This window comes from Bos grunniens, chromosome 9 (assembly GCF_055505025.1).
Source record: "Bos grunniens cultivar Pamir isolate PY7600 chromosome 9, Bosgru_T2T1.0, whole genome shotgun sequence".
NCBI lineage: Eukaryota > Metazoa > Chordata > Mammalia > Artiodactyla > Bovidae > Bos > Bos grunniens.
The window spans coordinates 56,030,549-56,043,520 of record NC_141173.1 but is presented as its reverse complement, the minus strand read 5'-3'; the positions used below and the strand labels follow the sequence as shown (position 1 = coordinate 56,043,520).

The 12,972-nt window shown below is 35.0% G+C and overlaps 1 long non-coding RNA gene across 2 annotated transcripts in view; it reads left to right on the top strand.

Moving 5' to 3' along the window:
- The first annotated feature begins 9,528 nt into the window (after window positions 1-9,528).
- Window positions 9,529-12,972, top strand: part of LOC147365983 (uncharacterized) — a 136,325-nt gene continuing 132,881 nt past the window's right edge. For both annotated transcript variants that reach the window (XR_015133112.1, XR_015133114.1), the window contains exon 1: window positions 9,529-9,961. This is a non-coding gene — a long non-coding RNA (uncharacterized LOC147365983). The remainder of the gene's footprint in view (window positions 9,962-12,972) is intronic.

The following is a 12,972-nucleotide window of genomic DNA, read 5'->3' as shown; positions in this document are numbered from 1 at the left end:
CTCTAGCCTAGGAAATCTCATGGACAGAAGAGTCTGGCGGTCTGTAGTCCATGGGGTCTCAAAGAGTCAGACATGACTGAGCATCTGAGCACACAGCACATAACAGAAATACTAAAAGTTGGATGTCTCACAAACAAAGGAAATCTATTTCTTACAGCTGTGGAGGCTGGAAGTCCAACATTAAGGTGCAGCACAGTTGAGTTCTGATGAAGCCCCTCTTGCAGCCTGTTTAATGATACCGCTTATTATATCCTTACAAGGCAAAGAGCAGAGGGAGAAAGCAAGCTCTTTTGTGACTTATAAGAGCTCTGATCTCATTCACCCACATGATCTCCCCCACCCCCAAGTCACCTTAGTCACCTCCTAAGACCCTCCCTCCTAATACCATCACAGGAAGATAGGGATAGGCTTTCAACATATGAATTGGGGAGGGGAAAACAAGCATTCAATTCACAACATAAAATATTCTCTACAAAGTCCTCTAGAGTAATGAATGAAGTGAAAATCTTTTTTCCTAGAGGTTACCTTCAGAATCCCCAGAATGGGTATGCTATGTTTATTGATTATTATGAATGAAAACTGAAACCAGCTTTGTTTAACATTTGTATTTTATTTGTTCTAGCAATAGGGTGCATATTAAAGAAATAAGTCTATTTAGAGCACTGATTATTTTTTTCAGCTTATCTAACTTTGGAGGAAGGTGAAGAAAGCAGAAAAAAATAGGACAGATAACATGCTGGAGAGCAATGAAGAACATACAGGCGATATATTGATTGATAATAATCAGTGAATTTATGTTTTTAAAACAATGGTCTTCCTTAACTAATGAATCTCTTACTTCAATTTAAAATTTTAAGTGGTATTTTCCAAATTTGAATCTCATATCAATCTGGTATTTTAAGAAATATACTTACATTTAAATCAAGCTATTAATATTTCAAATTTTAATTCTTAAAATTATTAACCAAAAACATGTCTGAATGTGAACTATCCTGCTGCAGCACTAAATTATTTAATGAGCAATAGCAAGATCAAATTGCTATTTGACCCACATAGACAGAGACAAATCTAGATTTACTCACAGTGGATCAATTTAACAATCTCATTCCATGACCCATACCCTATTTTATGCACATCTGCACCCAGGCAGACTCATCTCCATACTAGTTCCCAAATCTGATTTGTTTTAATCATGCCAGAAGGAAGGAGATTAAAAGCACCTACTCAGATAGCTGAGAATTTTCATTTAAAATAAAGAGTGCCTAGCAATCCTCCCTCCACAATAAATTCAAGTAACTGTCAGTGTCTGCATTTATTGCTTCTGCGTGCCATTTACTTATCAATCTCTTAAATCCTTTCCATTTGGAATATTTAAACAATCCACACAGAAACAAAACATAAAAAGCCTGATAACCATGAAAATAAGCATCTAGAAAAATGTGCATGTATGTCAAATTATTATGAATTTGATGCACACTGATCAAATGCAGAAAGAATTCCACTAAGTGTTAAAACAGTTGGAAAAGTTCTCCCCCACCCCCAAGTCCTACTTTTAAGTTCCTTTGATATGAGGTGGCACAAAGTCAAGAGAGAACTTAAAACAAGCTTCACATTAATATTTGAGAAAGGGCACCCACTGTGTTTGATGTGGTGCCCTTCATGCAAATCATGTAGTCCAAGAGAAATCCCAGTAGGAAAGATGTTGCTTTCTTCTTCGCTTGCTCCCTTTTTTACTTCTGGATAATAATGAACTTCTCACACTCCCTTTGCAACCACCCTGAGCTATACAGAAATTAAGTTATTACTTGCTAGCAGAAGACTCTTCTGGCAGATTATAGAGACATCTTTTTTATTATTATTATTGATTTTTGGTTAAGAGTAAAAGACAAATTCCAAACTTCATTGGGAGGAAAAATAACTGATTTTTCTGGTAATGAGAAACATAAGATCTGAACAAATTTGATCAAAATAAGATATTGTAGTTTAAATGTTTTCAGTACATGATTGGTATTTATAAAAAGTATTCCTTTACATATGAGCAGCATATAAGGACTTTGATTTAGCTGGAGACAGGGAATTATTAACAGAGAGAGACTATGCATGGGAAATATGCCACTAGCTGACTATGGACTCCTGCTTTGGCAGGGGGTGAGGGATGTGGTATATAATGTAGAAATTGTAGAAACTAAAACCAGATGTCAGAATTGCTACTATATTGACAGCCCTCACTTTTGTTGCACATTTGAGAGCTTTATATTTTTGGTGAAAAAGTACTTATCTTTAGGAATATTTTGAGAACTAGGAAAAAAAAAACAGCCCTAACCCTTTCCTCTTTAATGATAACACATACTGATTTAATGCTATCCCCCACCAGAATTGGCAACCCACTCCAGGATTCTTGCCTGGGAAATCCCACGGACAGAGAAGCCAAGCTGTTTTTTAGGATAGATCTGGTGACTCAGATGTTAAAGAATCTGTCTGCAATGCAGGAGACCTAGGTTCAATCCCTGAGTCAGGAAGATCCACTGAAGAAGGGAATGGCTACCCACATCAGTGTTCTTGCTTGGAGAATTCCATGGACAGAGGAGCCTGGCAGGCTACAGTCCCTAGGGTCACAAAGAGTTGGACATGACTGAGTGACTAACACACTTTCCCACCATTATACTGAAGTGAAATTCATCTCTGGAAAGCCTGGTAACTTTTTCTTGGCCTCTTTAAAATGGAGATCACTTTTGGTATAGCCTAACCCCAAGGTTTCAAATTTGTGTTATTAAATATGTCAATGAAAAGATTAACATTGATAACAAAGTTTGACAAACACTTTTACACACTAAGTTTTCATTTGGGCCTCACCAAATGATGAGAAAATTACTCTGACTGTCCCTACTCTGCTAATAAAGAAACTGATTCTTTTATAGATATTACCTCTATGCTTATAAACAAGTGATGCAGTACCTTTGCCTCTGATTACAGATTGCTTGAATTTTTACCAATAACATAATTTATTCAGAGGTAAATAGTATCAAAGAATTAAAATCAACTCCTTAGCCTGAAAGAAATTTGGTCTGAACTCTCCTTAGGACACACAGTAAGTGGATTTCTCTGTATATACTATTTACATCAGTTCCAACATGTGAATGGGCACATTTATGGAAATACAAACTGCATGACTTGGTCCAGTGCTTTGGAGGATGAAATGATGCATCTTAACTTAGTTCACTTTAAGTCACGTGGAAATTTTTATCCTGAAATTCCTTAGAAAGGTCCCTCCAAGTCCCTTCTTCATTTTCCTTTTCCCTGAACCTCCACGCTTCTACTCTAATGAATATTGAATATTAGATAGGAATGTGAAATTGATCACACTAGATTTTAGATTGTTATTTTTTCTCTCCCATATGCTTGCTTAAGAATTCTGTTAATAATGTGTTTTCCCATTTCTATATCATTTTTAAGTATATACAGTGTTGGTTAATGTGTAGGCTTTACTGCTGGTTTATTTGCAAACCTGTCTGACACAATAGGTGTATGGTCAGGTCACAAGAGAAGAGGGTGGCAGAGGATAAGATAGATAGCATCACTGACTCAATGGACATGAATCCAAGCAAACTCTGAGTGACAGTGGAGGATAGAGGAGACTGATGTGCTGCAGTCCATGGGATCACAAAGAGTTAGGCATGACTTAGCTACTGAACAACACAACAGCCATTCAAGAGGACTGTTCTCTCTCTCTATGATGACATCCCCTGCCAGACCAGAGCCTGCTTCACCTACAGCCTACTCACTTGACTGGCTTTCCTATCTACTTGCCCCAGGCCTCAGCTAATGATAGTTTATCAAAGAGGGTGGTGAGAGTCATGCCCCTCTGCTGGTTTCCCTTGTAACCAATAAGCCTCAGTTCAGTTCAGTTCAGTCTCTCAGTCCTTTCCGCCTCTTTGCGACCCCATGAATCGCAGCAGCTAGGCCTCCCTGTCCATCACCAACTCCCAGAGTTCACTCAAACTCACGTCCATCGAGTCGGTAATGCCATCCAGCCATCTTATCCTCTGTCGTCCCCTTCTCCTTCTGCCCCCAATCCCTCCCAGCATCAGGGTCTTTTCCAATGAGTCAACTCTTTGCATGAGGTGGCCAAAGTACTGGAGTTTCAGCCTCAGCATCAGTCTTTTCAATAAACACCCAGGACTGATCTCCTTTACGATGGACTGGTTGGATCTCCTTGCAGTCCAAGGGACTCTCAAGAGTCTTCTCCAACACCACAGTTCAAAAGCATCAATTCTTAGGCACTCAGCTTTCTTCACAGTCCAACTCTCACATCCATACATGACTACTGGAAAAACCATAGCCTTGACTAGACGGACCTTTGTTGGCAAAGTAATATCTCTGCTTTTGAATATGCTATCTAGGTTGGTCATAACTTTCCTTCCAAGGAGTAAGCGTCTTTTACTTTCATGGCTGCAGTCACCATCTGCAGTGATTTTGGAGCCCCCCAAAATAAAGTCTGACACTGTTTCCACTGTTTCCCCATCTGTTTCCCATGAAGTGATGGGACCAGATGCCATGATCTTTGTTTTCTGAATGTTGAGCTTTGAGAGAGTCATTTCCTAGGCAGGTTGATAAGGAGTCTAGGGGTCCCCAAGGAGAGAGGTGTCTGGAATTCTCAAGGAGGAAGGACAAACTTTTTTTCTTTCTCCACATTCCTTAGGATTATATAACAATAATGTATCCTGCCTAAGGACAGTCTTTGGATTCTACCTTCTGTTATCTTAAAATGTTAATTATGGGAGTAGATGTGGTCTTTACAAGGATGTATCTTGCCTGAGGACAGTGTTATCTTAAAATGTAAATTATGGGAGTAGGTCTGATGAGGACTTTACAACCTCCAGACATTCTTTGGATTATATAACCTCATTGTTAACACTAGCAGGCGGGTACTCTTTCTACCCCCTTCTGATGCCTATGTCAGAAGCTTTCTCTATCTCCTTTATACTTTAATAAAACTGTATTACACAAAAGCTCCGAGGGATCAAGCCTTGTCTCTGGCCCCGGATTGAATTCTTCTCCTCCGGGGGCCAAGAATCCCGGTGTATTCATGTGATTCAACAACAACCTTTCAGCTTTAAGCCAACTTTTTCACTCACCACTTTCACTTTCATCAAGAGGCTTTTTAGTTCCTCTTCACTTTCTGCCATAAGGGTGGTGTTATCTGCATATCTGAGGTTACTGATATTTCTCCGACAATCTTGATTCCAGCTTGTGGTTCTTCCAGCCCAGCGTTTCTCATGATGTACTCTGCATGTAAGTTAAATAAGCAGGGTGACAATATAAGCCTACCTAGGTATACCAATTGGTCTACACCAGGTAGACCAATAAGCCTATCTGATATCGAATCTCCCTATAATTGGAAATCTCCCATTCCCCCTGGGAGTGAAAACTGTCAATAAGTTTTGTTGAAAGTAGCCCTACAAGGTTCAGTGTTACTCTAGGATCTTGCTTCAGTCTTAATAGTCCCCTATCCAGTAAACCACTGATATCTATGTTACTGACTTGAGGTTATTTCTTTGATATTGAAGCTGAGCAAGCACAGAATTTGTAGGACTTTCCTGGAGTTTTTTGTTAATTTTTTAAAATAAAAATTAAGGTCTTAATAAATACAGTACCCTGATAACAAAAACTACAATAGTTACTTCTTTTGCAGTCTACACACACAATTTCTTGTGTGTTCTTGATTTTGATAACTTGGTTACTTTTCTTATATATCTTATTGATACTGCTTTTAATATATTATATTAGAAATTATTTTGCCTCTTAAACCATTGCCTGTGTAGAATAAAATCATACCATCAATTTTTAAAAACTAGGACAACTGATCCCAATTTAAAATTAAGAGCCACAGACTTTAAAAGGCCTACTTTAATATTCTGTTCACATTCTGCAAATTTATCACAGTGAAGCTACAAAAGGCGCTTCAATAGTACTGAATTTGAATTTTGGAAAAACCTTGGACTGAGGATTTAGTTTCCACCTTGAATAAAATTAACATATCTACTAACAAAGAAAAATAAACCCAAGGAAGTAAATAGACGTTAATAATGATGAAAAGGATATGCTTGTCAAAACATGGGCTCTAATGATTATTTTACACAATTACCATCACTTTGATAGCCTTTAAATAATGATTTACCATCATCTCTTTAAACAAGACCATGAATTTCAATGTAAGGGATCAGACAATTAGCGCATCTAAACTAAAACCTGCGTGTGGTAGGTGCCGGCGGGCTGTTTGAGGGAAAGGCTAAACAAATTATACCTATGCCCTGCTCTACACAGCATGGGATACTCTTCCTGACTTAAACAGATGATATGCATATACTGAACGGCTTCTAATTACTGTTTTAATGATCTTATCTTTCATAGCTACCACACAGTAACCATTTAAACAGAGAGCAAATAGATTTGTACAATTTTCTACCAGTATTTAAGATTCCTTTTCATACATGTATACATTTGTTAAGTTACTACATATCTACCATTGACTTGGTTTAGAATACAAGGGCATTGCTACTACCAAGTAAATTTTATTTTCTAGCCCCCGAATAACTGAGTATACAAATTGATATGGAATAATGTATATGCTGTATAGTTTGATTTTGCTTGTTCTGTTGTTAAGAAAACATGAGATCTGCTTAAGCATGGACTCACCAGTTCAAAGATGCTGTATTTTCATTAGTTCTTCATGGTATGTGCTTGCAGGTAATGCCTATTATTTCAGCATGTAAGATTATAAATTGGAGGTGTCAAAGACTGTGGTGAGCAGTAGTCAAGTTAATAACTAGCTACAGCTTCCAATCTTTCAAAAATACACTTGGTAGAGAGGTGGGACTAAGTAATAATTGGTGACATAGTATACTAATGTTTTTTTTAATAAAGTTAAATCTGTCTTTGAACTTTCTAAATATTCTCCGTATATCGTTTAACAGTGACATTTTGTATTTACTTAGTGCCTGAATTTAGACATTAAAAAATCTTTGTACACATTCATTTTCATCAGGAGTATTATCCTTGTTTTTCATTAGGTAGATGTTCAACACATTTTAGAAACTGATTCAAAATTAAATAATGAGTCAGTTACAGATAGACTTCATCACTTCATCCACCAAAATATGTATTAATGTGAAGTACAATGCTTATTATTTTTATATAAAATTTGTATAATTATTATGTTAGCTAAAAATATTGATAAGCTAAAACTATAAGTTAAGAGTTTCTTTCTCCAACATAAGCCAAAATAGTGTATTTTATTTTCTTCTTTTTCCTAAACAAGTTGTTATATTTATGAGTAGAGGAATGCCAGTAGTTCCCATCTTTGTAATTATATTGATCAGGGAAGAATTATTGTTTCATTCATGGTATGTCTTCAGGTTCAGTGAAAAAGTCAGTCATTTGACTTTTGTATAAATTGCTTAGAAGGTGCCCAGTGTTATCAAATATATTAGGTAAAAGTATTTTTGATATTGATCAGTTTGGAGAGGCTGAAGTGATCTATCTGTGTACTTGTCTTTAAATTTAAAAAGGCCTTATAACTCGAGTTGTGGTTTTAGGAAATCTGTCCAAGTTTATGTTTCCTAGTCAAAAGTAACACTTGTGTAGAAATTACTTTAGCAGAGGTTGATGATTATATACAGAAATATATATATGCATATATATATATATAAATATATACATATATGTGCATATATGTATGTATGCATGTGTGCATGTATATGTATATATATATCCACATACATATATAGGTATATAATATATACGGATGAGTATACATTCATATATATTTCCTAGCTGACAGGGCCTAGAAGGAATCTAGGCTTATATATATATATACACACATGTGTATAGACCTATGTATATATACATATATATATATACATTCAATATATATACTATATATACTGTATATACATTCAATTACTATATATACATTCAATGCCATAAATTTCCATTTAGCTACTGCTTTTGCTATATCTCACAAATTTTGATGTTATGTTTGTTTTCAATTTCATTTAGTTCAAATAATTTTTCTTGCAATTTCTTCTTTGACTCGTGTTATTTAGAAGTATTTTTTCTAATCTCAATGTTCTCTGAGATTTTGCAGTTATCTTTCTGTTTTTTATTTAACTTAATTCCACTGTGTGTGAGAGCAGACAAAGTATAATCTCTGTTCTTTGAAAAGTATTAAGGTGAGTTTTAGGTTTTAGAATGTGGTCTGCTTTGGTGAGTACCACGCATGAGCTTGAGAATAACATGTTTTTTGAGACTGTTGGATAATAGTCTCTAGATGCAATTTATATCCATTGATTAATGGTGGTATAGAGTTCAACTATGTCTTTATTGATTTTCTGCCTGCTGGATTGCTCCATTTCTGATAGGAGGGTGTTGAAGTCTTCAACTATGAGAGTATGTTCATCTGTTTCTCTCTGCAGTTCTGTTTTTGCCTCACATGGTTTGATGCTCTGGTGTTAATATACACATTAAGAACTGTATGTCTTCTTAGAGAATTAACTTCTTTATCATTATGTAATGCACTTTATCATCTCTGATGACTTTCCTACTTTTAAGTCTGATCTTTCTAAAATTAATATAGCTACTCTAGCTTTCTTTTGATTAGTGTTAAAATGGTGTATTTTCCTCTGTACCTTCGATTTTTATCTATGAGTTTTTATATTTAAGATGGATTTCTTGTAGACAACATACAATTGGGTCATATATTTTGATGCACTCTACAATTGAGGCATTTAGACCATAAGTGTTCAAAATTATTATTGATATAATGTATTAATATCTAATATACTTGTTGCTGTCATTGGCTTTGTTCTTTACTTCTATTTTTGTCATTCACTCATTTTTTGCTTCTGGTGATGTTACTTGACCATTTAAAAATGTTTGTGTATTTGACTGTGTCTGGTCTTGGTTGTAGCATGTGGGATCTTTGATCTTCATTAGGGCATGTGTGCTCTAGTTCTCAGACCAGAAATTGAACCCAGGCCCCCTGCATTGGGGGCTTGAAGTTTTAGGCACTGGACCACCAGGAAAGTCCCACATGAACATTTTATATATCTTTTTTTTTTTTTATTTCATTATATTTCATTTCTCTTCCTTAACCGTATCAGTTATACTTTTCTTTTACTTCCCTTGGTCACCCTAGAGTTTGCAATATACATTTACAACTAATTTCAGTAAACTTTCCAATAACACCATAATATTGGACAGGTAGTATGAGTACTTTATAATTAAAAAATAATGCTAATTGCTTCCCCCTGTGCCTTGCAGCATGTGCCATCACTCACTTTGGTTTTATTTAACCATACCCAGGTATGGTTAAATACATTGAGTGTATCATTGAATACATTGTTGCTTTATTTTGAACAAGCTGTTATCTGTTAGATCAATTAAGGAAAAGAAATATACTGGTGATGTGTGGAGAGGGTAAGCAATCTACAGTCATATGATTAGATCTTAGTGTTTTAGTGCCTCTGGACTGTGAACTTTATAAGTGTTTCTCAGTTTTTTTTTCTCTCCCTTTAATTAGGACAGGATGGTTAGAGTGGGCTGGAGTTGGCTAATTTTCCTTCACCAGGTCAATCAGGCTTTGGTTAACTAGTTTCTCCTGAGGGCAGACCTTATTAAGAAGAACAGAGTGCTCTGGTTTATTTCAAAATAGTTTCATTCCCATTCCCACTGCCAGAAGCCAGAGAGGATTTTTCTCCAGTTTTTACTGTGGAAAGTTTATGGAGATTCTGGAAGTAAATCTCACAATATTGTAGGGGGCCCGTATGAGTAGATCTCCCAAGATTTTTTTAACTCTCAGAGTTGTCCACACTGGGTCTCCAGTGATTCTTCAATTAACAGTTCTGGATTTCCTCCCTTCACTGGTTCCTGACGTGGTTTCTGCTAGCAGGTCTCTGCTCAGGTAAGCCAGGACTTCCCTGTATTTGCCTGACACTCCAGTCTTGGGGCAGCAAATTGCCCTGTGTCTTCCCTTTTCTTAGAAATCCAAAAAGAGTTTTTGGATTTTTAGGTTTTTTCAGCTTTCTACTAGTTGTTAGGACTCAGAGGCAATTTCTAAGCACCTTACATGAAACTGAATACTGGAAGTTCCTACTTTCATTTTTTAATGATCTTGTGGGCTCCAAGAAATCCTTATATCATGTAGTCTTGCTTTTTTTTCTTCTAAATAATTTACATATTTATTTGTCATATTTTGGCCTAAAAATCCTAGAACTGAAATAATTTATAAAATTTAGAATCTATTTTTGTATGTAGCATGAGTTAAGGATTTACTTCCTTTTTGTGTGTGTATCCGAGTATGCTAGAAAAAAATTATTGGGTGATCCATTCTTGACCTTTTGATTGAAAGTATCCTATCCATAACATCATCATCTTATATAGGGGTTCATCATGTTCTCTTCTTTTGTCTATTGATGAAAAGGCTTTCAAACCCTGTGCTGAAATCATTATATTTCTATAATCAGTGTTAATATTTTTTAAGAAAGCCTCCAAATTTTCACACTTCTTCAAGGTTGCTTGAGCATATTTTTTTATATTTTCCTACAATCATATGACAAAAATCCATTGAAAATATGAATTTTGGTAAATATTCAGTTAATTTTAATATTACAGAAAAATTGATCATTTTTTATCATCACTCCTTTTTATCTAAGATGATGATGTAAGTTTTCATTCATTTAAAAGTTTTGTGACTTTAAATACTTCTCATTTTCCCTGTAATGATCTATATATACTGAGTTATTTATGATGTAACCTCTATTGTTGCTAATGTTGAAGACATTATCTTTCATTTTTAAATACTTTCTCTATTTTTGCTTGGATACTCAATTAGATATGATTTCTATATATTGACCTCACAGCTAATATGTAAATAATTGTGCACCTATTTTTCCCCTGGTAATTGTCTTAGATATATATTTCAACAATCTTATCACCTTAAATAAGGCCAGTTGCTTCTTCTCAGTCTTTACACATTCCATTATTATTACTTTCTTATTTTCTGTAATGTTAACTAGAAATACTGATAGCAAGCATGTTTGACTTGTTTCTGATTTTAATCAGAATGCTTTAAATGGTGCATAATTACAAATGGTGCACATTATATGGCTGTTGTAGATAAGAAAATTATATTTAGGAAGTTTCTTGCTAAAATATTAAATCATGCATAGTTCTTGAATATTATAAATGTTTTTACTAAGTATTGAAATGATTGTGTGTATATGTGCCCATATACATTTATATATGCTTATTATACAATTTGAATTTATATAATTGTCAAAATTTTGAAGAATCTCAAAGTTTTACCCTGTTTGCCTGTTGCTGATTGAGAGATGATGGCAGAAGACAAGATACATTTGAGTCAGTGGCAAAGAGCTTTCTGAAGGCAGAGCAGGCAGTATGAGCATCAGCGTGTCTGTGCTGGTCCCCCTTGCTCCCAAGCCCCACACAGTGATGTGACAGGGCTCATGATGCTAAGAACACAGTGGGTTTGTGTCACAGTTTAAGATGTAGGGCAGGAGCTCAGCAAGTTTTAATAACAGAGAAAACACTGTAGCAAGCCAAAACAAACCAATTCTTCTGCCACATACGGTGAGCAATTACAAAGTAGTCATTCCATAGTTGCCTTGACCTATTTACTTGCTTATGTGACTAGCTACAGAAATTCTTAACATATGTAAATTTAATTGTATATAATAATGTAATATTGGATGTATTTTTGAACATACTGAGGGCTTTTGCAAAGTGCTACTCTGTAAGATGGGTTTCTAATTTCCCTTATTAATATTTTTCTTGTGTAGCATAGATAATTTAAATGAGCTTATTTACCTTGTAAAAGGAATTAGATTGGACTTTTCCATTTCCTAGAAAAATTTCCAAAAGCTAAAATGTATTCTTAAAACTTTGGCCACCTCATGTGAAGAGTTGACTCATTGGAAAAGACTCTGATGCTGGGTAGGATTGGGGGCAAGAGGAGAAGGGGACAACAGAGGATGAGATGGCTGGATGGCATCACTGACTTGATGGACGTGAGTCTCAGTGAACTCTGGGAGTTGGTGATGGACAGGGAGACCTGGCGTGTTGCGATTCATGGGGTCGCAAAGAGTCAGACACGACTGAGTGACTGATCTGATCTGATCTGATTCTTAAAACTTTGGTAGGAGTAATTAATTAGTTCTTTTGGAAAGATATATAACCATTAATTAAATGTCTATATGAGTTGTGTTTTTTCAGTAAATTTATATATATCAGTATATATATATATATTTATATATATATTAAATAGATATCATTATAAATAATGTTTAGTCAGAAATTTCATCCTGTTATTTGTTTTACAAGATTGTTCTGAAAGCATAATATATACATAAATGTATAGAAAGAGGATGAATTTAGAATGTTGGAAGTATTTTACAAGTTTATTATACTTGGTTGGGCTGGACACTCTGACCAAAGTTTATATATTTTATCTGTTTTTATTTAAAGAATTATTTAGAGATTATTTCATGACAACTTTCAATTGCTGAAGTAACAGCTTTACAATTAAGCAATATGAAGTTTGCATTTACAAGAACTTGGAAGAAAAATGTCCTTTTAATTTTGACAGTTTGGTATTTTACAAATACCAGGGATGCTATTGATGCAATATTATCTTTGTAAGAATAAGTTATATGCAACTATTGTCCTTGAGTATTCAGTTTCATCAGAATATCCTCTAGCTGTGCAACACATTTTCATGTTGTGGGTTTATACAGTGGTTTAACTGAGCATAGTTAAAATTTTTAAAATTTGAGGTTCATTCTACTATCCTGGGATTTGACAGGACAATTTAAGAATACTCCAATAGAATATATAATGACCTATGAAACTTTTCTGTATTTCATTCCAATCCCAAAGAAAGGCAATGCCAAAGAA